Below are 26,262 nucleotides of genomic sequence, written 5' to 3'. Positions count from 1 at the left end.
ATTGAAAGTACACTTACCTGTTTCTGTATGTGCGGTCCATGGGATTCCATTACTGTGCACAGCTTTGGAAATCACAAAGGCGGTGTGGGTTGTCAATTCATAAATGGATGAATGGTTGATTACATGAGCACATGGATGAATGGATGGGTGAATTGAAGAGTATAAATGGATGAATGAGTACAGTGATGGGTGCACACGTTACAACAATCTTACAGAATGAGGCCTCAGACAGCAGTAGTAATAGTTTTATAAAATGTACAAGAATTTTCACTATTATGCTCGTATTACACTAGAGCTGGACAATATTGCGACAAGAATGTCCACAATATACATCTCATTAAAAGAGTGGCTACAACATGTCAAGAATTGCATTCATTATGCCAGTGCAGGCATTATGCAGCAGTGGGCATAGGTAATTAAATGGTAACATCGTGCATGCATCTAATATAATTTAGTATTAAGTAATCTTGCACGCATGTTCAATTTTGCACCATCACATTGTAAACCTAACCTCATGTATAGATGTGCCCACTGCCCAGTAATCCTTAGTGTGTGTTAAGATTTGCTCAGTCACTCATTCACCTTTAATGCCTGTTCAACTTTGCACTTGGCAATCTTCAGCGTCACATAGATTTCCACCACTGCTTGGAGGACGTGCTTGCATGGTTACATTTGTACTATCACTTGGTAATCCTAGTGCATATTCAAAAATGCACCATGACTAACTAAACTTCAGTCCATACAAATATTTGTTTCATCCCTCGGCAATACTGCCTCAATTCATTTGCAAATATATTAACGAAAATGCCATGTTTGTTAATATTACAAGTCATTTTCCTGAGTGAATGGTCTATTGTTTATACCTATGACCCTGCGCTACTCCCCAGCGTTCCTCAACAGTGATTTCTTTACCTGATCTTTCCTCCTTGTGCTGCCAGCTGGACAAGGATGCTCTATCAAACGGCACGACTGCAAGTCCCTCGGAAGCCAGTAGTAAGGTGTAGAACCTCAGGTTGTTACTAGCGGCTGTCTGAAGTCAGCAGAAAAGGGTATAGTTTCTCCCTTTGTAACTAGAAGTGGCTCTAAAATCAGCAGAAAGGGTCCACATCCCTTGGTTGTTACTAGATGTCTCTATAAAGTCAGCTTAAGTGTGTAGTACCTTACGATGCTATCAGATGCTCTAATGCTGTCAGGTGCCTCAGCCCAAATCAGGGAAAATAACAATGTGCTTTCTTTTAGCTCCTATGTTGTAGACTGTTAAAGGTGGCCTTGCTCCAAGAAACAAACATTGCAAAGAAAATATGTCTGTTTTCTATATTCTGTGTCTAGTGCCTTTATAAAAACATTTAATAAATAATAGAAGCATCAGGATAAGCTCCTCTGAGAAATAATGAGCTGTGGAGTCATCACTGCCCCTAATGACTCATGAAAAAGCATTAAGGACTAGCTGGGCCTGGTGCTCCGAGGAAGAGGGGGGCACTTTGGTCCTATACTGCATTCTGGGCTCGGATTGTGCATGTTATCTGGAGAAGCATGAACTGTTTACATTTGACGGTATGTGCATGCAGATGCAACATGCATGCATACAGACAGATGCACTTTGACAAACCTTAGTTGCATGAACAAGAGTTAGGTCCTGTTAGAAATGGAGTTTTTGGTTGGCAGTCAGGTTACCCTCTGACCAAGCAAAAGCCCTCACTCTAGTCGGGGTAAGTCACACACAATCCAAGATTATCCTGTGTCCACCCTCTGCTAGCTTGGCAAGAGCAGTCAGGCTTAACTTAGAAGGCAATGTGTAAAGTATTTGTGCAATAAATCATACAATACCACCATATAGCACCACAAAAATACACCACACAGTGTTTAGAAAAATATATAATATTTATCAGGAGAATTGTAGGTCGAAACGAATAAAGTTGCAATGTGAATTTGTAGAGATATCACTGAAAAGTGATATAAAGGGGGTTATTCCAACTTTGGAGGAAGTGGTAATCCGTCCCAAAAGTGACGGTAAAGTGACGGATATACCACCAGCCGTATTACGAGTCCATTATATCCTATGGAACTCGTAATACGGCTGGTGGTAAATCCGTCACATTTGGGACGGATTACCACCTCCTCCAAAGTTGGAATAACCCCCAAAGTGTCTTAAGTCTTTAAAAAGCAAACAAAGTCTCTTTCAAGCACAAAGTACCTGGTTTGGAGTGGAAAATCTCCTCAGAGGGCCACAGAAGAAGAGATACGTGGAAAAATGGTGTGTGCGTCGATTTCTCCCCAGCACACACGGACTTGCGTCGTTATTTTTCACACGGGGAAGTCATGCGTCATTTGCCGGCGCGCGGACAGTCTCTTTCTGTGGATCGCGGGGATTACCAGATGTCCCGGGTCTGTGCGTGGATTCTCCTGCTTGTTTTTCGGCTGTGCGTCGTTCTGCGGGGCTGCACGTCGAAGTTTCGCTTTCACGGCAGGCGTTGCGTCGATTTCTCCTCTGGAGGTCGGGCGGCGTTGTTCTTGCGAGGCCGTGCGTCGAAGTTCCGGTCATCCAGAAGGCGTCGCGTTGATCAGCGTCGGTGTGCAGCGTTTTTCTCGCCACGGAACAAGCTGTGCGTCGAAAATTTAGGCGCACAAAGTGTCCAAGTGAAAAAGAGAAGTCTTTTTGGTCCTGAGACTTCAGGGAACAGGAGGCAAGCTCTATCTAAGCCATTGGAGAGCACTTTCACAGCCAGACAAGAGTTCAGAAAGGCAGCAGGGCAACAGCAAGGCAGCAGCCCTTTGTAGAAAGCAGTCAGGTGAGTCCTTTAGGCAGCCAGGCAGTTCTTCTTGGCAGGATGCAGGTTCTGGTTCAGGTTTCTTCTCCAGCAAGTGTCTGATAAGGTAGGGCAGAGGCCCTGTTTTATACCCAAATGTGCCTTTGAAGTGGGGGAGACTTCAAAGAGTGGCTAAGAAGTGCACCAGGTCCCCTTTCCGTTCAATCCTGTCTGCCAGGGTCCCAGTAGGGGGTGTGGCAGTCCTTTGTGTGAGAGCAGGCCCTCCACCCTCCCAGCCCAGGAAGACCCATTCAAAATGCAGATGTATGCAAGTGAGGCTGAGTACCCTGTATTTGGGGTGTGTCTGAGTGAATGCACAAGGAGCTGTCAACTAAGCCCAGCCAGACGTGGATTGTAAGGCACAGAAAGATTTAAGTGCAAAGAAATGCTCACTTTCTAAAAGTGGCATTTCTAGAATAGTAATATTAAATCCAACTTCACCAGTCAGCAGGATTTTATATTACCATTCTGGCCATACTAAATATGACCTTCCTACTCCTTTCAGATCACCAGCTACCTCTTCAATACTGTATGAGGGCAGCCCCAATGTTAGCCCATGAAGGGAGCAGGCCTCACAGTAGTGCAAAAACGGATTTAGGAGTTTTACACTATCAGGACATGTAAACTACACAGGTACATGTCCTCTCTTTCACCCACAGAGCACCCTGCTCTAGGGGTTACCTAGGGCACACATTGGAGGTGACTTATATGTGGAGAAAGGGGAGGTTTAGGCTTGGCAAGTACTTTTAAATGCCAAGTCGAGGTGACAGTGAAACTGCACACACAGGCCTTGCAATGGCAAGCCTGAGACAAGGAGAAGGGGCTACTTAAGTGGGTGGCACAACCAGTGCTGCAGGCCCACTAGTAGCATTTAATCTACAGGCCCTAGGCACATAGAGTGCACATTACTAGGGACTTATAAGTAAATTAAATAGTCCAATCAGGTATGATTCAAGGTTACCATTTTTTAATGGAGAGAGCATATGCACTTTAGCACTGGTTAGCAGTGGTAAAGTGCGCAGAGTCTAAAAGCCAGCAAAAACAGTGTCCAAAAAGTGGAGGGAGGCAGGCAAAAAGTTAGGGGTGACCACCCTAAGGCTGTCCGGTCTAACAGGGCCTGATTCAGAGTTTAGCAGACGGGTTACTCCATCATAAACATGACAGATATCCCTTCAGACATATAACAAATCCCATAGGAGATAATGGAATTGTAATTCGGCTGATGGGATATTTGGAGTAACCCCATTCACCAATCTCTAAATCAGGTCCTTAGTTACAGCAGGCAGTCCTTAGATACACTAATAATACTTTTGATGTATCATGTTTCCATTGAAACAAAGCATGGGGAGCCCAGTAGCAAGTAGAGAGGGAGTTGTAAATGTGAGTGTCAGCGAACGTAGTCCGGGTTAACATGCCTAGTCTCACAGTCTTTCATGTTAAATCTGGAGAATCCTGCAGTCCTTTAGCGTTCCTTCTATTAGATAGTGTGTCTAAAATGTAATTTGCTTCAACAAGTGTGGTTGCAGTTTACAGAATTGATGCACTCCATTGCAGAGGGTCTTTTAATAGGATGACAGTTTCATGTACAAACCATCATCAGGAAGAGGTAGTTGAGTACTGTCCTCTTATTGGATTTCCTTGCACTTAAATTGTGGTGAGAAATGCCTTGAGAATTATTTGAGGATTTCTAAACATATAGATACTCACATTCCTTGTAAAAAAAAAGTCTTAGGACCTAATTGTGGGTTTGGCAGTCCGTGCACTGCCACGGCTGCGGTGGCGGTCCAAATGCCATCAGCTTGGCGGTCGGAGCATCGTATTACGATGTTGTTGGTCCCATACAGGAAAGACCTCTGCAGTCCCTCCGGCACCACCAGGCAGCACAGACTGCTGCAGTGGAAAGACAGGTCAATTAGGCCGATGGAGCCAGTGTTTCCACCGGAAACATTATGATGTTGCTCACCGCTAACTTGACCATTGCGGGCCAACCACCACGTGCCAGCAGGCAGAAATGGAGAGTATAAAGGAAGCAACTCACCTGCAGCCAGCTTACACGTCATGTGCCGCCATGGACCCCAACCTACCTGTAGCATGAAACTAAACAACAGATTGTTGCGCCGCCATCCACATGATATGGAGCATACGCTACAGGCACCAAGTACACTTGACATTGTGTTCACAGTTGGTGTCATTCACAATGGATGGCACAGACACAGCTATCAAATGCTCCTTTTGGGCAGGTCACTGACACGGCACTGCCACAATCCACAAAAACACAGCTGCTCATCTTCGGCACAGGGACAGTGAAGTGTACAGAACATTGTGTCACAGAACAGCAACACCATAGCGACATTACATCTACCAATTCAACTGACACCCTCACATTTCTCACATGCCTTGAACTATCATCAGATTGAAGACACATAGATATGGATGTGTCATGTGACAAGAATACCCCTCCCATTAAACATCCCTGTAATGGACCCACACATCACCTACATTGCAACACAATGGAAGGTTAACGGGATGCACAATATTTTGTGATACAAATATCCAAAGCTCACAATGCAAACAGTACCTGCACAATAAGGATGGGGGTATCAGGAGCACTCTTGGAAGGATGCTGCCCTGGGGCGCATTACACTTTGCACATGCCCCTAAAAAAACATTAGTACAGGAACTGGCCCTTCAGGTATCTCAGGGACAAACAATAGTAAAGCCAAGTTGCATGTCAATCTGCAAAATCTGCAAGTGCAGAAAGCAAATACACCAGCAACAGCATGCCCTACATCTAGATGAAGTAGTTGCAAGGTACACACATCAAAATGGACACATGGTCAGTCAAATGCAAAGGAAGGTAGCACAATTTAACACCTTGCATGTGTGGACAAACAAAACTCAAGCTTCCACACATGAGACGAATCTACAAACCATAATAGGGGGACAAGTCTAATACATACATGCTGACATTGGCCAACACAAGATGAAATACTTACCATAGCAAACAGAACACAATGCAATGACGCCCGGATTGGATTAACACCCACATATCCATACAGTGAACATTTACCCTTGTTTTGGGTGAGACCAGAATTGCCCACAAAGTCAGATTTTGCAAACAACAGCAAATGGATCAGCAATCAGGATGAACCACACACAACTGTATGCATACAACACAAGTAACTCAGAAACAACAGAAAGTAATGGCAGGACAAATGTGTATCCAATAAAACAACAACTTGGGTTTATTTGAACAAAAACATTTATGATTAAAGGCCATTGGCCAGTCCATACCACAGTACTGTACCCAACCTTGACTATAATCTCTGCCAGTGAACCCCCACAAGAAGGGGCATCAATTCGGCAGGCAGGCACCTCAGTGCTCATTCTTGGATGGGGTGGGGTCGGATTTGGGATGGGTGGGTTTGGGTTTAGGTTTGGGGGGGCTTTTTCTTCAAAGTGGTGGGCTTCCTCTTTGGGGGTGAGGAGTATGGGTACTTGCAGGGGGCAAGTGTGACAGAGAGGACTTGGATGTGGAAGGGATGGGTTGGGATGTGAGTGGGGGCCTCTTGCATTTGGGATGGGAATGAATGGAACAGGGGAAAGTGCAAGCTCAAAAAGGAAACTCTCCTTGGGAAAAAGAGTAGGGGGATCTGAAGGGGTTGGGAATTTAGAGGTTGAGGGAGTGGTGGCCTTGTCTGTGGGTGTAGATGTCTTGGTTGTGTGCGTGTGTGAGGTATGCTTGTGTTTGGGTGGTGTCTGTTGTGTGTGAGTGTAGGCAGTTGTGTGTCTTGGGAGGCTGCGAGGTGGAGTGCTGGATGATGTGGGAGTGGTTCATGTGTGTGTGTGTTGGGGTGGTGTCTGTGGGTCTGGTGGATGTTGTCGATGCGTGTGTCTGTTGCAGTGGTGTCTATGGGTTTGGTGGATGTTGTGGATGTGTCTATGTGTGTTGGGGTGGTGTCTGTGGGTATGTTGGATGTTGTGGATGTGTCTGTGCATGTTGGGGTCGTGTCTGTGGGTATGCTGGATGTGGTGGATGTGGTAGATGTGTCTGTGTGTGTTGTGGTGGTATCTAGGGGTGTGATGTCTAAGGGGTGTGGATCCGTGAGTTGTGAGCTGTTGTCTGGGTGTATGGTAGGTATGGTGGATGTGTCACTAGCTTTTGTGGTGGTGTCTGTGGGTATGGTGCTGTGGTGAGTGTGTTGGTTGGGGAGGTGGTAGTGTCTGTTGAAATGGCGATTGATGTGGTGTATCTGGATGACTATTGAATGTCTGTGTGCCAGTGTGTCTTGTGGTGCTTGTGTCTGTGTGTACTGCTTGTGTGTGCTGAAGTGGGGGGGGTGGATGTGACCTTTTGCTTGGAACAGGTAGGGGGATAGGGAATTTGGATAGGGAAGAGGGAGTTGGAGGGAGGGAGGAATGTGGGGTGTGGCTGTCTGCTGTCAGTGAGGAGGCCAGAGCCTGAAAAGATATCTGTAGGCCAGACATGTCACTATGAATGCCTTCCAGGTACGCATCTGTCAACTGAAGCTGGCGTGCCAGCCCCTGGATGACATTCACACTGGCAGTCTGCCCCACAGCGTTACTCCATAGGAGGTCAATAGCCTCCTCATTCAGGGCAGCAGAGGTAACAGGGGCTGGGGGTGAGGCTGAGGTGCCTGGGGCAAAGGAGACACCCACCTTCTTGGGTGAGCGGGCACAACCAACTGGGTGAGGAGCAACAGGGAGGGTGGTGATAGAATTGGGGGTAGCAGGCAAGGAAGGTATAGGAGCAGGTCTTGATGGGTCCACCACCACTAAGGACGGGCCAATGGAGGAAGAATCCAAAGATGAAGATGTTGCCTCATGGCACTCCCCTCACCCTCTGGACCACTGGATCCCTCCTTGTATGTGGTGTCATGACTGGAGGTACCGTGGCCTGATGCTTCCCCACTTAGATTCACCCTGTCTCCTTGGCTTGCCTGGGATGATGCTACAAATACAAAGAGAAAAAGGGTCACTACATGTTCCTGATCACACTTGTACAACAGCTGTGATTAGCAAACTTTATCATGATGTCAATTAGATCATAGCAACAAACCACATCAAAGTGGCTCCTACTTGTACCACACAATTTGCATGCATGCCACATGAACTGCCAACCGTTGCCCACAAGAAATTCTGAATCTCAGACAACTCAAATTGCATGGGTGAAGTTGTGCAGTCACAGTAACCACAGAACAAGTAGAATACCTCATTACCTTCAATGCTTTGCCTCATCAAGCATGCCTCAGTTACCTGTTGTCATACAATAGTAGGCTAATGCCACTTTCACTCCCATACATCCTACACAAGGTCATGTATACATTTATCTGTCATATACACAATGCTACAACAATAAGAAAGGATGCTAAAAGAACCGCCATGTTGCTGACAGCCGTATAGTAGTCAGAAGAAGGTGACATGGAAATACTCATGTCACACTGGAAACATATCAACAATGCACACTTCACCATGTGGTAATTGTCCTACTGGAGTCATGGAGGTCGTACTAGTATTGCTCAGATATGCAACACATTTGGCATGGACATGTACACTGTAAACAAAATGGGCAAATTGTCAGGGAGATATGTTTAAAAATCCACAACACAAGGAATCAGTCCGCCCCAAGGATATCACCTCTACTGTATGGCACCCCTTCCAATGACATACTCTGATTGCATCAGTACAAGCTAATAGTCCTTTGTATGTTGGATAGGCCGGGGGTTCTCAAGTACATGTAGAAGGTCCTCAACATGTTGCCCAATGGGGAGCTACATCAGTGTCTCTATTGTGGTCCCAGATGTCTGTGGATGAATGGTTGCCCCCAAACACATAGAATTTCCATGGAACTGCAAGTCACTCCATGATGCCTACCAATAGTCAGGTAAAAACTTTCCCTATTTCACATTTGCAGAGTACTTTGCTACACAATGCAACATCAATGGCATGGAAATGCACGTTGTGGGTAAAAAGTGTACTCTTACCTGTCATGTCCCTCATTGCTACTGCATTTGTACATGCCAAATGACATGCTATGATGGCTGAAGATATGTGTGAGTCACCAATTAATAATGATACACTCCTGTGTGGCATCACATGAACTATAGCCATATTACATATGTTGAAGTCTAAACACAGGTTGACATGCACATATATGGGAGGTAATACAAAAATTATCCACTGAACACAGGTAGAACATGCATGAAACATCAGTGTACACATTTTGTTAAAAGAGAAATGGACACAAGTTAACATGTACCCACAAGGAATGTTGGCAACAGTGATGACACATAAATCATGTCAATCAACATTCCCCACTTACCAATGGAAAGTATTGATCTGTAGCAGCAAGAACAATGTATGCTCTGTCACATGTAAGATGGCCACCTTCATATGACATACAGTAGTGAGGCACCAGCACTCGTCACACACTTTAGACAAGTGGTCTCTGGGGGCAGATGCCAAATTACTCACTTGACCAGACACATGGATGAGAACAGTGATCCATCACTTCTTTTTCTTTGGGCTGTAACCCTGAGTAGTAGTGGTCTGTTGCGTAGAATCTAGACTGACTACAACAACAAACATTACTTGAATGATCTATGTACACAGCCATGTGTTGTACTTGGGAAGCAATTTCATGGTGGAGTGTACTTGGTTGTGTCCTAGGTCCCTGAGCTAATACGCAAGGCACATCAGTATGCACCAAATAACATCCCTACACAAGCACTTACTCATCTTGTGTGTCACATATGGCCCATTCCCAATCGCCAGGGGGGATGGCAGAACCTAACACATCAACTTGGCTATCTGACAGGCAGGAATATATGTCCTACACTCTCCCCCGTGTGGCTGCTGTGCTCCCCTCAAACGTCCATCAAGCTCCTCACAGGTACCGCCAGAATGTGACCATTAGGGAGGTCAGGCTCTGACGTGCACCCAGTCCACCTTGGGAATACAGCTTCAGATAGACCGCCACGATATTCGGGGCCCAGCTTCTCTGGTCCTAACACCTCTTTCGACAGTAGGAGCTTCACTGGCTATGGACCCCTAGGGTCCACACCTTCGGGGTGATGGCTCTCCAAATCCTCTTTTTCTGATGGGGGTTGACCTGTATGGATGCAAGAGACAAAGTTAATGAATTACAAACACAAGTTTATGCACAAATGGTTGTGTCACACACGTCAGAAACACCAAGCACAAAATGGCCAATTTGTCAACACACCACAAGTATAAAGCACACATGCCAATAAGTACAGGAACATGACTACACACTTTTGGAGTCATCTGCAGACCAACCCACAACCCCACTCATGGCCTACAATGACTAAGCAAGCCTACTGACATCAGGTAGCCCATGCTCCAGCAATATATACTGGTATGTGAGCTACACTGAAACACTGTACATCAATGTAGCTTCGGAAGGGTAACCTTCTTAGGTCTGACTAGACAAACACATTTATACTCTCCAAAATTGACTCAATGCATACAGTCCCTACAGGCAACTAACATCGTACAGACTTCACCCTTACACTTGAGTGACAATGAAAGGGCTGGCATGGTGGATCTGAAAGTGTCTTCTCTGTGCATTTGTGGACATGTGGCCACTTCAGGGTGGGTTTCTGTGGTATGTACCTGTACCAAAGAACACACATTTGAACATATGTTGCTAACCTACAGAGGTAGCATACAACATACAAAGTTATGGTTTGTTCAATTTCAGCTATGTTATCAAGTTATTGAGTCACGGCATGGCCTCCAAAGAATCTACATACTCTCTGCACTGTGAGTTTGTCATTTGTGCGATACGCCTGTACAGTACAACTATGACTTATGTGAAATGTGAGGGTGACAACACAGCTGTGGTAGTATGGGACCTGACATGTGTGTCCTAGGTGCCCCGGGGTTGGGTGCAGTGTAACTATAAGCATGGACGTTATAAAAGATGTTTTATAAGCCTGAATGGGGCAAAAATAGCTAACTTTCTTTTTTCCCATTATAGTGAATGGGGTCCATAGGCTAACACAGAGAGGCTTTATTTTAAAATCACAAAGTCTTATTTTCCATAGGAATGAGTTAAATCTGGCATGTTTAGCATCAAATTAAAAGTTATAATAAAGCCAACAACTTGCCACTGTTGAATTTAACTTGTACCTAGAAAGAGTTTTAGAACTCTTTCTAAAAGTTACCAACTTCAGCCCTGTAGTGCCCTTCTCTGATTGGTCAGCCTCTGGTAGCTTGAGCCAGGATACCTTGATGAGATGTGAAGTGGCCTGAGCAGAAACAAAGGAAGCATCTGGTGGGAGGAGATCTGCCTCAGCAGATGGTGGAACAGGATGGGGGGAGAACCGCTAAACTGGTCTGCAAAGGAAGAAGTACCTCCCCCATTTCCTGCAAACCAAGACAGCTAGGTGCCCCCTGATTATATCAAGAGAAGGTTGGGAAGGGGTGTGCCCAGGGAAACCTAGCCACACCAGTGGCTGGGCTCAGCCAGACCTAACCTCTGAGATTAAATATTTGCTATCTTGGATTTTTGGAGAATGTTGCTCCCTGGGATTGATTTTTGCCACACTACTCAGGAAATGGTCACCCAAGAGGGGAATGGCTTCCACATGATTGGGCAGAGCCCCCCTCCACTTGCCACCCCAGGAGCAAGGATAAATATGGCAGAGGTACACCCCACCTCAGATCCCTACAGGAACAGACAAGAAGAAGAAGGACTGACATGCTGGACTCCTGGTCTGCACTTGGTCACTGCACTCAGAAGGACTGCATCAGCTGCACACTTTGGGGTTCACAAAGAAAAGGACTGCACCTGGCTTCTACTGCTTCAAGAAGGGACTCCCTATCTGCTACATGTAGAAAATAGGTGAGCAGAGTCCCCTGCATCAAGCCCTGAAGAACAGCTGACATGTGGTCATTTTTACATTTGAGCCAAGTGCATTCTGGGAGTTGAAGTCCCAACCCTCAGAGCTTCTGGAACCTTGGGGCTTGTTGTGGACTCTTAAAGAAGCTTGGAGGAACTTCTGGAAAAAGATCCAGAAGTTTGGAGATGTTTGGAGCAACTTTGGAAAAAAGCTCCATAATTGGAGAAACCCATCGTTGTGAGTCAAGTCGGTTTACATCAACCGCAACCCAGCCTAACTAGCAGGTTCGTCTAGCTGAAAAGCTCCAGAGCCCCAGAAATCCAGGATTTCACCGGGGGCTCGTGGAAAGGCAATCCAATGATGTTGACTTGAAATCGTCTTGTTGTGGAGGGTTGTCCGACGTCAGAGAGAAAAAGCTCCCAAAAATTGTTTACGTCCGAATGTAAATAGTTGACCGAGGCTTCCTGTGCAGTGGATCCAAAGAGGGTTACAACCTGGTCCCGGATGAAAATCATCTTAGTCCGAACATAGATTCGTTGACTGAGGTCTCCTGCGACGCATATCCGAAGAGGGCTCCAGGGAGGTCAGATTTGACTGTGACTTCGTCCCTATCATGATAATCTTCAAGATAAAGATTAAGGGGCATATTTATAAGCCCCTAGCACCACCTTGCACCACATTAGCGTCTTTTTTTTTTATACACTAATGTGGCCCAATGAGGCTAAAATCCCTGCCCCACATTTACAAAGTGGCACATGATTGTGCCACTTTGTAACCCTTTGAACTACATCATGCCTGAGCCAGGAATAATGTATGCAACGGGGGCATTCCCCCGTTAGGGTGGGGGTGAAAAAATGTCACAAGGAAGTCTAACAGATTTCCTTGTGTCGTTTTGTAGGGCACTTTTAACGCCTGCTCAGAGCAGGTGTTAAAAGGGGGCTTCTATTATTTATAATGGGCCACTATGTACTCTGCAGGAGTAGCGTCAATATTTTGATGCTACTCCTGCAGAGTACATCCATAACGACATGAAAAATAATGCTATTGCCCCCTTCCTTGCGCCATGGTACACCGTATTTTATAATACGGCGCACATATGGTAGAGGTAGGGGGGAGGTAAAGGGTGCAAAAAAAGTGGTGCTGCACACAGTGCAGCACCTATTTTCTAAAATATGCCTCTACGTCTGAAGATAAAACTTTAACCAAGGCCTCCCGTTCACTGTAGCCAAGCAGGACTCCATTGCAGTCGGCCTCAAATTTTGAATTTGTCCCAGTCGACTTTGACCAGATGTCCAGATCAGCGCTTTAGATTTCTATGTGCTAGAAAACATTTACTCTGTAAAAATTAAAATCTCCAGTTCCCTTTATTGGATTTTTGTCATTTTAGTGTCATTGTAAAGATAAAAATATAACCTATTGTCATAGATTGGTGTTGGATATTTAGTGTGTTTTGTGTTTTACTTATTTGCTGTTTTGTGATTTTTAAATGCTTTGCACACCTGTCTCCTAATTTGAGCCTAACTGCTCGTTGCCAAGCTACCAAGGGCTGAGCTGGGATTAATTTATTGAGACTCTGGCTGGACCTAGTTAGGGTTTTTGACTTATTGCTAAGTATAGGGACTTACCAATAATCCACTTTCCAACACTGGAATATACATTTGATAGGCCCTGGTCTCTGAAGGCTGAGTATACAGTACCTACATTAAACTCACATTTCCATCACTTCCATGCATGACAGTACATCATGTGGCTATCAGCAATGTGGCTTGTGTCTTGAGCGACAACATGAAGGGCACAGTGAGTCATAATATGCCTTCCAGACAACAGTTTGGCAAGGCCAGATGTGGGGTGAATGATCTGTGGCACAATGCACATTGCTTACAAGATCCTCAGCTGACTCAGATAAGGTGCACACACAGCTCATGCTGTCATACACATACAAGTTTTGTAACATTTACAACCATCATAAACAAAGAAATGTCATTGTATGTCAGTAAAGTCTCATTGCCTAGTAATGTACATCCAACACAAGGAGGATCTAGGGCCTCAAAGAACTCACACAAAACAATGTGAATCGGCACAACATTTAGTACTGGTCTCCAAACCATGTACATCCCATTGATGCCACATGAACTGCAACAAGTCTAACTGGCACACAGGATGCACATTGTAGCCTGTGAGGAGGGAAAGGATGGTGTTGAACAGAGTCAATTGTGCATATGAGGTACTTACCTGCTCCTCTGATGAGCCATATAGCTGACCATGCAGGGTAAGGACCTCACCAACAAGCCCCTCTAGTTCCTCTGGGGAGAAGGCAGGGGCCCTTTACCTGCTGGACATGGCATGACTGCACCCAGACGTGGCATACAGAAGTTGGAGTGGTGGAGGTGATGCTGGCAGCAGTGTCGGAAGTCAAGTGACTGATTTTGCACAACACGTCAAATACATATGCCATGTACGCAGTCATCCCCACTGACGGACACAGCCACTGTGCCCTGACCTTCAAGGCAACAACGCAAGTCTATGGCTGCATCTGCTGTGATTGGTACCACCCTCACTGCAGACAACTTCCGTTAGTGGATGCGTCAGTTCCTGAAGTCCAGTGGAGAAGGTCAGGCACATGCCATTTGAAATACTGTATATGGCCCTGTTAAATACGTCACAACAACAATATATGTTTAGGATCACCACAAAATCCTCAATCTGTCTTGTTGCGTAGGTCCGACTACACAACCACCAGCGTTGTGTGTTGAAGGGCACAGAAGGCATATGGCTGCAGTGCATGGTCCACCACCGCTGACTGAATTTTTGGCGGTTGACAAAAAATTTCACATTTCTAAAGGCAATTGAGAAGCAGATAGTTGGGTATTTCCCAAATCCATGTTGTGGACACATGTGTGGGCAAAAATATGGGTCACATTTGACCCCTGTGTAACTGACAGCTGTGATGTGTACTGAGTGTTATATATTGCCAGTCAGAAATGCTTTGTCACATGATAGTGTTGGTATGCATCATGTATGTTGCTGTGGACAAAGTGACTAATGTTCCAAATGATGTATTTCCACAAAGAGCTACCCTAGGATAGGGAGGATGTGACAACTTCCTGTCTACCATCCATTGCCTTACCTTCAGACCATGGAGGAATGCCAAATTATCCTGCTCTACTGTCTGAATAGGCAAACAGTAGTGGATTTATGCCATCAGTTGGACCCAGATCTGATGCCAGCTATCAGGAATCCATAGTACATACCACCCATTATTCAAGTCATGTCAGTATTGGACACAGGATACTTTCAACATACAGTGGCCCTGTCTGGTGGTATGTCCCAACCTATGTTCAGTCTGGTGTTGATAGATTTCCTCTCAGAAATGCTGAAACACGCTACATCCGGTTCCCAGACATGAGGATTTAGCCAATGTGAAGGCTCACTTCTATGGTTTTGCATGCCTCCCACATGTGGTGGTGGCCATTGATGGCACACTTTGGCTTGGTGCCACCACAGGCTACAGAACAAGTCTTTCACATCAAAAAGAACTCCCATTCCATCACCGTGCAAGTTGTCTGTTTGGAGGATCTCCACATCTCAAACGTATGTGCCTGTTTTTCTGGATCAGTCCATGATTCCTTTATAATGCGTAACAGCATTATTCGTCAGCTGAAGTCACAACTGCAACCTTCATTGAGCATTGAGTTATCCAAAAACTCTGTAAGCCCCACCAGCAGAGCAGAGCACACCCGGTGCACAAGTGCAGACAGTCTGCGCTTGTGCTGTGTAGCCCATAACCGGGCTGCAGCTTGCGGAGCAGAGGCCAGACAACAAGGAGAGGAGGACCCCCCCGGAGGACCGAGGTAAGTCCGCATCTCTTTCTTTTGTTGTTGGATTGAAATGACCCTGTCCTGAATTCGTGCTAGGGTCATAAGCAGTGAAAGCTGTTTCAGGCCTGTTGTTTCCTGGACTGTCCTGTGTGCACTACACACAGGGCAGGTCCGTGCACAACAGCTGCACAGCGCAAGCGCAGACAGTGTGCGCTTGCACTGCAGCGCTCACGGAGAAGAGGCCAGAGTGAGGCAGCCTTAGGCAGTGAAAGCTGCAGTTTCAGGCCTGTTGTGCACCGTCCTGTCCACTGCACACAGCGCAGGCCCTTGCACAACTGGCCTGGCAGCTTTCGCTGCCTACCGCCCTTGCCTGAATTCAGGGCAGGGCCCAGGGCAGCAAAAGTGTGCCCTGCACGTGGGACAGGCCAGTGCACAAGAAGCCTGAAACGGCAGCTTTCACTGCCTACAACCCTCACCTGAATGCGCCCGATATCGGAAGCGCTAAGCAGGGTTGGGCCTGGTTGACCAGGCCGACCCTGCTTAGTGCTTCCAAAATTTAGCACATTCAGGAATCCAAGGGTCACAGAAAGGTTTTGTTCAACTCCGTGGAGTTGGACTTCGTGAATTCCACCCAGGCCTACTTTTGGGCTCCTGAAGGCCAGATTTCTGTGTCTGGTCAGGACTGGTGGAGCCCTCCTCTAGTCACTGTGGCATGCTGCATGCTCCACAACATCGCTCTGCGGAGGAATATCTCATATATCCCAGAGGAGCGGGAGCCTGCAGTGGCACAGAGTGAGAATCCTGAAATGCCAATTGAAAATGATAGTGGTGAAGTGAAAGGAGCTAACTTGTGAAAAATCTCATCCACAGCTACTTTTCATGAGGGTAAGTATGTGATGGGATGTCAAGACTGTGACTGTACAATACACTGTAGTTATGAGAATGTATGGAATTTAGTGTTTTTACACAGTTAGGGAGCTCACCAAAGGACAACTGATGAGCCAGGTTTTGACACTTGTTTGTGTCAGATTCCTTGCAATGTACTTTGTTCTCCAGGTGCTTGCCAGGTGGATTGTGTCATATGTATGGTTAAAAGCCTATACTTCTTGTTCTGTCCTTTGTACAAGTACCTTCACCATGACATCTTCATGTGAGCATTTCAGAGTTCTAACATTGACATGTATGTGATGCTGTTCTGACATATACGAAGTGGACATGGATTGTTCCAGGCAATGAAGTTCACAGAGTTTGGTTGTATGAGACCTGTACCAAGACAACTTGCACAGTGTTTGGATGGACGTTCAGAAGTACCCATTGGACTTGTTTTCTGTCCTGTGGTGAGCCTGATGCATCATGTGTGTCATCATGTGGTCAGAATATATGTAGTCCTAGACCATGACCAAGTCACTTCCCCATCACATTGGCTAAACACTCTTTTTGAATGAACACGTGTTGGCTGTTTCTTGTTATTCTTATATACCTGTTAATTCTGAGGATTCAGACATTGTTAAACTCGTATATATCTTTTTTCTGTGGACTTGAACATCATAGAACTGCGAATCGACTACCGATCACAAAGGATTAAAGTGTTGTACACAAAGCTACTCAACTTTGGAGTGCCCTGGTTGCTCTTTTTCTGAATTTGTAACTTACAGCGCATGACATAGGTGTTTTTTATATCCACCTCAGTTCATGTGCATCGTGAAACCCTTGGTGGTTGGGTTTCTTCGCACCAGGTTGGCACCCGCCACAGGACTCATTGATGATATGCTATTTTTGCAGTTACTGGTTTCAGATGTGCGTCGTTTAGCATCAACCACCTCTCTTTAGTACTTTTGACGTTCTACACATGAGCACTTAGGTTTCTCCAGCTCGGCAGTGTTTAAAGACGGGCTGGACGGGCTGGAGAAACTGCACCGACCCCAGGGCTGTGTCTGAGCACCAGTCCGAGACGCTCAGACCAATCCTGATGCTGCTTTCATACTAAGTTTGTTTAGCATGAAAGCAGTGCCAGGATTTCTGGTGAGCCTGTGCTGGTGTCCCAGCAGTGAATGCTGAAACACCACAAGAGGAGTGACAAGCGAGGCGGCAGGGATGCAGGCAACTAAGTGGGTTTTATTTATTTTTATTTTTTTCACCTCGTCTCCGTCCCACTACCTCCCCTCCACTTGAATTATGCGACGGCTGCCGCAGGACACAGGGCATCCTGGGAGCTGTAGTGAGGTCACTCCTTCCACTCCCCAACACTTGACAACTGTTGTATATTACATATCTGCAGGCAGGCTGCCTTTAGGTTTGAGCATACGTTTTCATTTTGGGGCATACCATAGATCCTGGAAGGTGTTTTTGGTATTGTGAGATTTACAGGCACCAGTTGTTCATAGGGCATGAGATGGGCCTTGGTAACAGTGATGTTGGGACCAATGATTCACATTGACAGTGTTATATCTCAGATACTCTGAGTATTGAATCTTGGAGAAATACATGAAGAGGACAGTGGGAAAAGGTGAGCTGTAAGCATGCATGACATTGCATTTTTGTGACATCTTTTGCATTGTAACTTACCAGACTCCACTCCCCCACGTATTCCTGTCAGGCCCTCAGGATGCAGGATGTCCAACACCTTCTCTCCCTAGGGAAACAGTTGTAATAGGGCACTGGGAGGGCCACCGCCAATCATCTTGGCCTGCAGGTGGTGCCTGGAGACCAGGAATCGACCTTGAGGTTGTTACACCTCTTCCTAATGTCCTGCTTTGTGCTCAGGGTGGTACCTGCAGCATTCAATCGACAAACCTATCCACACTTTTCTATTTTCCTACTGAGAGGAGTATGCCAAACAATTGTGGCTCTACTCTTATGATTTCATCCACCATGACTTCCAACTCCCCTTTGGAGAAATGGGGATTTTTTGAGTGTACCTAGGTGGACAAATATAATGTGTGACAGGGACTTACTTAACAGGGGAAGTGCAATAGGGAGTGAATGGACAAAAGTGTGTGGAAAGTGTTCTGTGGGACAGTGAAAAGAGGTGTGCCTTAACTAAGAAAAATTCCAATAATGGTGGTCTGTGTTCTTTGTCTTCCAGTGGAGATGAAAAAGAATGTGGTCTGTGAAGTGGTGTGTTTTATAGTGTGCTTCGCAGGTGTGCCTACTGGAGCACTGCGAGTCAGCTGTGTTTTTTTTTTTAATTCATCCAATGTACAGTTGTCTGTTACTTTGCTCACCACGGTGGCTGACGGCCATTGGCAAACTGCCTCCAGGAGACCCCCAATGGTGACTGAGTGATTGTAAAAGGCTTGGTGGATGGCCTACATACCCAAACTCCCTATGAATAATCTTAGAAACAATCATAGATGTAGTTAATTGTTTTGCATAGCACTAGCTTGTGACTTGGAGCCCTTTTGAAACATTTTCAGGTTGTTTGTCATTAGTTTAATCTTGAAAGCTGACTCGCAATATTTTGTTAGATGCCCCTTTTTGTAGTTGGGGGTTATACCAGTAGCAAGGAGACAAGTAAAAGCCTGTTTAGACAGGCTTGCTTTGCATACATCCAAATGACGAACTGAAGGTAAATGCAGTGAAATCCACATTTTGCACCAATGAATGATTTCAAAATGAGAGATGGCATAGACTGTATGCACATAGAATATCTAACCCCAAGTATCACAGAGAAGTTACTTCAGAACTGCGAAATGCAATACATCATTAATGTGCCAAAGATATGGCCTGAGATGCACACATCTGGGTCACCCATTTCTACGCTTGCTTCTCTAGATATATTCAAGGCAGTATCCTATGTGACAGATGCCACTACTCTACTGTATGTAAAATCATTGATTGTGAAAGCGGGGCAAAGCAAATTCTACATTGTCTTATATTACACTCTGACAAACTAATCATAAAGGTGTTTGCTTTAGGTGGCAGAGGTATGCCTCTGGTTAGACTTACATTTTATGGTCATGCTTTCCATAGCTGAGCTATTTCTCAGGCTACACATAGGTCAGCTACCAGACAGCTATCCCTTAGGTGACAATGCTCCATCATCAAAGGACAAGAGTCTCAACCCATCATTTCTGCTCGATTTATTCTAAAATTCTTATCAGCCCTGCATTTAGTGTCTGTGGGCATCCAGTAAATATGTTGAAAACATATATATCCAGGATATACATTGAATTGGATTGGTACTTATAAAGTGCCACAAACCTCCTAAGGCAGTGGTTCCGAAATTGTGGTCTGGGGACTCCTTGGGGCCCACAACTGCTTAGAAAATCAAATACTATTAACAGATTAGGTCCCCAGCTTTCACTAGTGGCTCATGTGGGGGGTCCCTGTATTTCAATAAGGATTCAGTGTGGGTCCCCGGGTTCCAGTAATGATAAAGTGGGGGACCACAGAAGTCAAAAAGTTGAGAACCACTGAGTTAAAGGACGGATTAGGCAACAGCACATCTCCATTACCAATTTACGGCCAGATCTATACTTTTTGGTGCAAAACTGCGCAAATTAAGTTTTGCGTCAAAAAGGTTAGTGCTGACTAGCGCCATTTTTTAACGCCTGACGGGCATCATATTTATACTATGACGCTGGGTTGCGCTAAACATAGGTTAGAGTAATGTTTTCCAACGTTACCCATTGTGCCTTGTAGTAAGGCAAAATGACATTAACGGAGGAAAAATTACTCTAATCCAGTTTATGAAATGTAAACACGTCGCAAAACAGATATGTACCATTTTTGCCCACAATAGCTTCAAATGCAGACACAAATGGAGAAAACAGTGCAAAGGAGAGGCAAAAGGAAGCCAGGAAGCCAGGAGAGACCTCAGGGAGACCCCATTCAACCAGGAACCAGCTAGGAAGAGACAGACAAGACCCAGGAGAGGGAAAAGAAAAAGAGAAAGTGTCATTTCAGCGCAGAGGAGCACGAAATACTGGTGAGAGAGGTGACGGAGCATCAAAATCAACTCTTCGTCACATCAAAATTGCCAATTGAAAGGAGAGAGGCTATCCGGCAGCAGATAGTGGATAAAATAAACAGTGTGGCAGAGGTCAGTAGAACTGTAACTGAGTGCAACAAACGCTGGCATGACTGCAAGCGAAGGACAAAGGAAAAAAGGGCAAGGAACATGAAGGCAGCACTGCAAACTGGAGGTGGGAGTCCAGCACCACAAGAGGACTTGGACAAGATGGAGGAGATGGTTGCAGTGGTCATCCCGGAGGAAATCATCACAGGAATCGTGGGACAGGACAGCGCAGACTACCAGGAAACACCACAAATGCAGGGTAAGTTGCATGGGGGAAATTTATGCTAAAATGTTAAGTGCAAGAAGGGGAAAGCACATAGGACTCACACAATGCATGTCAAAGGAGCACAGAGGGACACAATGCACATTAAGCAAGTTGCACCATGCTTTCGTAAGCTACACATGTACCTATGCCTTGGTAGTACCGTGCACCATGACACATACACAACGTGGACATATATTGAACACCAGGCCTAAATACCTACATGTGCACATGCGGCACACAGGATGGATGGCATGTATAATCACTGTGGCACTGATTGTGTCATCACAACATCCCTTGCATATAGTCATATCAACACCACCAACAGGACCAAGACCTCAGAGATCAGGTAGTTAGTCAATACCATTCCTAGGGTTACGTCATAGGGGTGTCCCTTCCAACTGCCTTGCCTCATTTTCCAAATGCATGTGTGCTACATCTCACAGCACACACTTGATTGCAACTGTCCCAAATTACCCAGGCATGTGCTGGTAGCACCACCACACTGCACATTGACAAAACATCCACATGATGCAGCCACCACTCCATCATGCAGTCAGGGTGTCCCCTGGGAACACGAAACAATGAACTGAACAGGGGCTGGGGGAATAGCAGGCTGGACCTGTATCATTAGTAACATGTCACTACCCAGACCAATTAAACTGAAGTAGTGTTGAACACACATCTTGATGCTGAACTGAAATGTGCCACTACAGAAAATGTGTACCACAGCTAGCAAACAGTAGGTCACAACAGTCACAGGCTGAGCCCACAATTACTCTGACACAACAATGTCAGACACATGGGAATGGGGAAATAAACATACACATATAACACATGGGGAATGACTGTGAACATAATGGTGTATAATTCCACAACAACGGGCGGGGATGGTGCATGGGCAAGTCCGATGTTGTTAAGACTGCCAGTGCACTGTACTGTAACGCCGCGACTTGGCGCGGCGTCTCTTTCTGCCCTCGTAGCAGGAACTCGCTGCCGACACTCGGAGCGCCGTTCCCTGTGTTTTTTGGTAATGCGTCCTGGGAAGCGTGTATTACGCTCCCGGTCGCGTTACACTTACCGGTAGTCATTTTTTCTTCCTTTCTGTTGGTGGTGGGTTTTTTCTGGTCTTTTTCCTTCTTGCCTTGCCCTGCTTGTGTCCATCTTGTCTTCTTCCTGTTCGTGTCGCAGCATGCTCTCTTTTTCTATATACTGCTTTCTTTTTCCTATTCTTGTCTATGGGCTTTTCCCAATTCAAGATGGTGTCCTTTCCCTTTCCTGTGATGTCACTTCCCTTTTTTCAGTATATAAGTCAGTCAGTCTTGCACTACCTTGCATTGCAAACACTTCCTTTTGGTTGTGCTCTTCGCTCCTGTTCTTTGTTCCTGCTTTTTTGCCTTGGAATATTTGTACCTATTTTTTGTTCCTGTTGTCAAGTCCTGTTTTTTCTTCTTCTCTTCAGGAGTTCCTGTTTGAGGTTTTTCCCCAGTGTTTGGTTTTTTTCCCTCTGGGACTCCTTCTGGAGGGTACGGTCTGCCTTGGTGTTTCCTGTCAAGCGGCACCGTGGCTACTAGAAAGGGTTGCCCTTATCTGGGATTATCCAGAACCTGTAGAAGACTGGGTGTATTTGCCAACCCTGTATCCAGAGGTGAGAAGTCAAGCGCAGTTCGTAACATGTACCCTTTGCTGTTGCCAGTATGAGTCGCACGTTGGGATGGCGGCTGGAAATCTGTCTGCACAACATTCTTGATGGATCAAATAACTTTTGGGCTGCATTGGGTGTGACAGGACACGCTGCACTCAGCCCTGCAAATCAAGCAGTGGAAAGGGCAAAGGGCCAGGGCATGGGACCCCTGCACAACCCATGCCAAGTGTATGAGCTGTGCAGGGGCACCCAGGGTCACACTACACCACATTACCAACAATCTTTGCATGGGGGTTTCACCACCATGCAAAGGCTGGTGGAAATGTGGAAACAGACCTGGAGGGTAGTGTTGAATGTAATACTGGTCTGGTGGCACAGGACAGATGGCATTGCCAGTCCGTAAGCTGCTGAAAACGTGCCAGTACCAGGCCATTGGCTCATGGGGCATTCCACATTGACAACAGTTGTCACTACCACCTGGGCTGTTGGGGGCGGTCAAATCCACAATGGCAGCCAGGTGCCCATAGGACTGACACACTTGAAATGAAGGACCAGTATGACTACCTGCAGAATCACCTCTAGCTAGCTTCAGGCCCTTCAGGCCCTGACCTAAGTACAACTCCTGTTAACTGGCTATGTCCATAGACTCATTTCCCATCAGGCACTGTCACACAGAGAATAATGTACACAGCAGAAATTTCATACCCTTGCTGCCCACACCTAGGTCTAACCCTGTGCTTGTGTCAAATGAGCTACACTGTCACTGTACTGCACTCATGTATCATAGTGCAAGGAGAGCTGCATTGAGGTAGGAGAACACACCTACACAGACAGAAGATGAAACTGAACTCTACCAGGTCCATGAGTGCCATGCAATGTAGCACACATACACAAACAACAACATGAGGAGCCATCAATGGTAACAAGAGCATAGTGTCCTGGCAATGTCATCCCTAGGGTGGTGCAAGGTCTCAGCACTGCATGGGTTTATGTGAAACATGTAAGACTGTGACGGTTGAAAATTTCCATGTGTGGTGCTGTGGTATGAGCACAGCAACAACCATAGCAAGACCTCACCATGCAAATGGATGCTTAGGGAGGGTAGATCATGAAAAGGTGGTGTCAGGCCACAAAAAGGGTAGACATCACACTTAGAAGATATGACCAACCAATTGTGCCAACTGGGCTTCCATTCATGTCACATGCAGGTAGGGCATAGGGCTGTAGACTGCAGCCATGATGTACAGGAACAATGCTTTGGTAATAAGGGGCGCATCATAGGCCCCTAGCGCCACAGGACCGTCACTTTTAGTGGCACTCCTGTGGCGCTAAGCACTGCGCTATATTGACAAGGTGGCGTTAAGCCACTTTTTGTGTCTTAACGTTACCTTGTAAATACGGCCCCTTCCCACGCAGCACTGTGCGTGGAAGGGGCGTGCAATGGGTGTTGGTGTGGGCGTAACACAGCAACACCCATTTCATTTTGATGCTGCCTCAGATTTGTGGAATTTTGTAAACCTGAGGCAGCACCAAAATCTAGCACCACCCCCAGGGGTGGCATTAGCAGGGTGTAACAAGGAAGAAAACTTTTATACCTCCTCGTTTTTTGCTTTTCCAATGCGTGCGGCTTTCTGCAGCACGCACCGGAAGAGCAAAATGCCAGAAATGATTGTTTATGTGGGTGAAGGTGTCCCTTCTTGCACATAAACAATCATTTGAAAATGATGCTTTGGGACTTCTGAGTGTGCTGCATTCTATCGCTCACACAAAAGTGCCAAAGCGCCATTAGTGACTGTTAATGTGCAGGAAGGGACACTTACACACACATAAGGAATCACAGCCCTCAACGCATACATCCTTGCATGATGGTGCAAGGATGCCTGCGTTGGCACTGGCAGCTGAATTTTGCAACAGCACAGGGGAAAACCCAGGGGTGCGCCGTATTCACTTACATACGGCGCATCCCTGCGTTTCTAAAGTGACGGAGTGTGGTGCTGCCAATTTTTGTGCAGCACTGCACTGCACCACTTTTCCATAAATCTGGCCCTAAGATGACAATGAGCCTCAAATATTAAGTCAGTGATGTGACATATCAACTGCCACAACACAGATGGATTGATTTTCCACCATCTCAGTGCAGAGGATTATGGCTCCCCTGCGGATCTGCCTGTCCTGGAGTACCCTGATGACCTGGATGACCAGCTGGCAACCATCAGCCAAGAGACCCTCCAAGAAGTCCTTGTAAACCACCAGACACCACCTTCAGTCGCAAGGAGGAGTACTGATGTAGCAGACATCCCACAGGCCCCACTTAGCACCCCAATAGTATGACCTGCCACCACCGACACAGCTGAGGACTCTGAGGACCCAGTGACCAGCTTTGAGAGGGCAGTGGCAGGAGTCCAGTGGGAGCTGGCCAAGGAGGTGGGGGTGGGGATGCACACTATGGCAACCAGCCTGGAGGGGATGCGCATGTGCATGGTAACAGCTACTGGACAGACTGCAGCCAACCGTCACACACACACTCCCCAATGCGAGAAGTCCAGGAATGTCTGAGGGACATAGCTGCTGCCATGAGGTAGAGGCCACAACAACTGCCCTACCAAACTGGTATCAGCATGCTTTAGGACAAGATGGACTTCATGCACCCGGAAATGGTCTCCCTCAGGAAAGACATGGCTGCCTACCACAGGGATTTTGCTGCTATACTAAAAAATCTGCAGCTCCTTCTTGCTGCAGTGATGCCATATGTAGTTCCCCAGATGGCAGCTGCCGGGAATTGGGAGTCCACATCTCCAACCACTGAAGTGTGTGTGGCCCCGTCTACCTCTCCACTATCACCATCAAGGTCAGAGGAGACACCACACACATCGGAGGATAAAGATGTGGATCAGATCATCTTCACCTGTAGGAGTTCCTGGTAGAACTAGCCCATGCTACATGGGCAGTGTTTTCCTTTGTCCTGTGCTTGACATCATGCCAGTGTCAGCAGATATGGACTCTTCACTGACACATTGTTGACCTTTCTGCTATGGACCGCAATTGTCTCTAACCTTTCAATTGGCAATTTATGTTCGCCTGCACTGAAAGACACTTTACCCAAGCATGTCCCATGACATGTCCCTCAACCCTGGACTTGTGTTGTGTCACAATTAGATGGATTCCACTAATGGGGTCACAGACCTGGAAATTGTAAATACTGCACTACGACATTTGAAATTAAACACCGCCTACACAACCAGCATGTCTTTGTGTGTTGTGACACATCTACTACGCTTAGGAATTGTGATGTGTGTAACGTGTCTTTAGTCACAGAGTGTCAGTACAAGAGTGCAAGAATATGCGGGCTCATATCTACACACAGGGTACCTACATGATGAACATTGATGCTGGTCTCATCCCCTACAAGCGATTCACTGAGTATGTCAAAAATGTTAAACACATGTATGCTTCACCCACTACATACTGCAGGAATGGCTGTGAAACAATTCTCGGGCAATATAGTCAGCTGGGAGTATCAGTAGAACACATTGGTGTGAAACAGAGGGACTTAACCTCATCTGTAATTGCCACTGGTCAGTTTAGCAGGATAGATATAAAATGTGGGCTGTTTTCAGATGTCCCAAAGTGCCCAACATTCCGACATAGGACCCAAACAATGACAGCTGAATTACCACACCTACCTGTCCAATACATGGTCAACATAGTCACCTTAAGTGGATACACTGGATGGCAGATGCAAGGACTAGTAGATGTGTTGTAGCTGCCAATGTGACAGCTCAGTTGTAAGAAGGTGATGAACATATCAAGAAAGGGATCTGG

The sequence above is a fragment of the Pleurodeles waltl genome, chromosome 5, assembly GCF_031143425.1.
Source record: "Pleurodeles waltl isolate 20211129_DDA chromosome 5, aPleWal1.hap1.20221129, whole genome shotgun sequence".
Taxonomy (NCBI): domain Eukaryota; kingdom Metazoa; phylum Chordata; class Amphibia; order Caudata; family Salamandridae; genus Pleurodeles; species Pleurodeles waltl.
Note: the sequence above shows the minus strand (reverse complement) of the source record.